This window comes from Notolabrus celidotus, chromosome 5 (assembly GCF_009762535.1).
Source record: "Notolabrus celidotus isolate fNotCel1 chromosome 5, fNotCel1.pri, whole genome shotgun sequence".
Lineage (NCBI taxonomy): Eukaryota > Metazoa > Chordata > Actinopteri > Labriformes > Labridae > Notolabrus > Notolabrus celidotus.
In genome coordinates, this window is record NC_048276.1 from 30,950,266 (window position 1) to 30,953,662 (window position 3,397).

The following is a 3,397-nucleotide window of genomic DNA, read 5'->3' on the forward strand; positions in this document are numbered from 1 at the left end:
CCTTGTTTAGCTGCTGTCTGTAACGATGCTTGACAGAAGACGCTTTAGCTCATAGCTCATAGCATAGCATTATTATACCTTAGTCGTATGTATATGTTATTATCTATGGTGGCACCTTATCATCACAGTAATCTATTCAGAGTATTTCGTTCGTATGATTGGATAGTTACATAGCAGGGCCAAAGTAAATAACTACTAAAGTAAGTTTGAAATAATAACCATTGTTTCTGTGAGAGTATCTTCATAGACCTCCTATGTACAGAGCTATTTGTATTATATGCAGATGTTCAATTTTACAGCCATTAGCATTATTTTTAAATACCATTTACTTTCATTTGAAAAATTGAATTAGCTAACATGTATCTGCATTTATTTCACACACTATCTCAAAGCAGGACCTCAGCACTGAAACAGAGGGGACAACACACTCCTTCTCCAGCTGGACTGAACCTGAGCTTTCAGCAGTGGACAGAGGAAGGGGAGAGGGAGAGGTGATGGTGTCAGAGGAAGGGGGAGAGGTTCTGCATCTGGCCCATGCTGCATGGAATGACACTTTGCTAATGATGAAGACCCGGAGCCAGGCGTGGAACGAAGGCAATACAGATAAACAGTATACAGGCGTCATGTGTTGTGGCAGCATGGATTTTATGTGAGGGCAACAGAGTGGGGATCCATAGCTGCACTGTATGAAGAATAAGAGACGCATATCTAGACGCTCAGGGCACTGGGTTTATACTCTGCAGACTTGTATCAATTATATAAAAGCAAGAAAGGTAAAACAAGCAGGTCGTATCTACCTCTCACACCTCAATAAAACACACTGACTTGCTTCTATAATACCAAGTACTTTATACTTATATTGACAATGCAAATTACTTTTGACCTATTTATTATTTTACTTTGAGCCAAGTGAATGCAAATAAAGTTTTTTTTCTTTAAACAGTCTTGTGTTTTATTTTCAATGAACAATATTTACAGTTCTTTACATATTTACATATCTGTAACACGGTGTATGATGATGCAACTTTACACTTTTCATACAGGCAGGTTCTGTAAGAGCGAAAGAGAAGATATGAGATAAATAATATTTATTCTTGTTTGTCATGTAAGTGATGCGAGAAAATTATGCCTACATGTGTACAAACTTCTCTGCGTTGGATGCATGCTTGTGCTAGTTCTGTTGTAGGTGGTGGAGGAATCCCAGGAAGATGTCCAAGTCTCTTTTGGTCATCAGGTCTTAGTGTTCTTGTTTTGGGAAGTCTCTTCCCAGATTTCAACCATCTTCCACCGATTTCTTTCTGAAAATGAGGGATGTAAAGTTACATGAGAGACTACAGTTCTGCAGTCTTATGGCTTCTTCACTGTAGATGCTCCATGTTTTGGTCGTCTTGTTGTAGTAGCTTTTGTTCCCGTCATAATACAGAATTTATAATTCAACTTTAGTGAATGATTTTTTCCTCCCATGTTTTTAAAATTTCAAACAGGTAAATAGCAAATATTTTAGTAATGTTGTGTGTTTATGAATGCATTTTGTAATGAAGGCAGAGAAATGTTTAAAAAGAAACTTTTAGTATTAATGCCATCACTCACATTGTTACCATCAGAGTCCTGGGCTGCAGGCCTGTGGGTGTGGTGCCAGAGGAGTGTGCGCCTCATACACTGGTGAGCTGAATGAAAAGCATTTTGCAGCATACAAGAGGATGTGGTTCTGAAAGGATTCCAGGTCTGGTGTTGTGCTGTAAAGGGACAGACAGTTCATCAGTCATTGCCATCATTTATATTAGTAAGATTTATCAATGAATGATTTTGTCTTGAAATACGTTCATCTTACTGAAAATTGGTAAACTTCTTCACAACCTTCAGCCAGCGTTTATCTAGGATGATGGATGCACAAGCCTGATGTGATGGAGAGTCTGTGTAAAACATAATGAAGAACATTGTAGGATTAAATCATCAGCTCAGTTTTTGAGACTCAGTGTAGAGATCTAAAACATAATCATATAGTCTGACAACTCACCTCACACCATCCATGGCTTATCTCTGCTGCTCTCATCAAGTGGCCCATGATCACAGCTTCCAAAAGAGCAGCTGAGCTGGTCTCTGACATGGAGGAAGACACGATGCCACATTATCTGAGGAGACATCACAGTGAAACACATAATGTATTGTTCAATAAAATCCTGGGAGAATACAGAATACTACATTATACTTACTGAAATCTAAGTGATAATGTTTAGTTAGCCTGTGGTTATGTATAAAAGCATTTCAGGGTCTTGTTCACACTGAGGCAGAGTAATGAGTGAAGATAACTAGCAAACAAAAAGCTGGATGGTGATCAACATGACTACTAACCCTCTGACTTTTAAGAGCTAACATTAGGGGATCCTTGTGTTTTATCACTGTGTAACTACACGCAACTTTGAGAACAGTATACATCTAATAACTCAACCCTCACCACGCAGAGCACACAGACTACTGTGTTATACCTGCAGCATGTGGGCTTTAATGCACATTATCACAGACTACTGTGTTATACCTGCAGCATGTGGGCTGTAATCATAGACTGTATGGCTGTATTGCACATTATCACAGACAGCTTATAGGTGCTAGCTTTGCTCAATACATGCAGATAATGCTAACGAGCTAGCCATGTGGCTAACGCCATTTGACTTACATGAAGACGATTATTATAGTGAAATAAAATATCACATTGTGATTTAAAACAGAAATGCAGCATTACATATCTTTTCAATTCAAATTTTCTTTATTGGCATGAACAACGAGATATTATTGCCAAAGCACATAAATGTATACAGTACATTATATACATACATTATATACATACCTGTCTCATGGAAGAGGGTCCACCCAGCATCTGTTTTCAGTCATTTTCACTCCTTTAGTTCTCTCCATCTCTGAGAAGCTATCCCGAGGTGTTTCAGACTGGGCTCTGTCACTCTCCTGTTTGCTTTCTTCACCTCTTCTGGCCTTTCTCTGTTCTCTGCCAGTCCAGCTCTAGTGTCCACCATAACTTCAAAATAATTCAAATAAATCGAGTTCTTCAAGGAAAAGGCCACTCGATCACTTTGTTGCTTCCCTCTCTCACTCTGCTCACGTCTCTCTGCTAAACTTAGTCGGTCGGCATTGTGTAAACAAGGGGACATCCGGCTACTGCTGTATATTGTTCCATTGTTTTCGCAGGAAATGGTCGGGTCGGACAGAGATTTCTGACTGTTCTCAGAAATAGCATTTAGAAATGAACTTTTTTTGAGCTGATAATTTCACTTTATAACGTGGATTTCGAGCAGGAACATACAGTATATAAAGGGAAGACTATTTCAAGATCACTTATAAAGTCCTCATAGCCTCTTAAAGATTACAAGTTTTTGCCCAAATA

General features: G+C 38.7%; 1 long non-coding RNA gene across 1 annotated transcript; it reads right to left on the minus strand.

Annotated features, from left to right (window-relative positions):
* Positions 1 to 1,831: 1,831 nt before the first annotated feature.
* On the minus strand, positions 1,832 to 3,111 carry LOC117812445. Its single transcript, XR_004631220.1, has 3 exons — positions 2,846 to 3,111; positions 2,018 to 2,132; positions 1,832 to 1,913 (listed from the first exon to the last, which is right to left on the minus strand). It is a non-coding gene; the product is annotated as an uncharacterized LOC117812445 (long non-coding RNA).
* Positions 3,112 to 3,397: the final 286 nt, after the last annotated feature.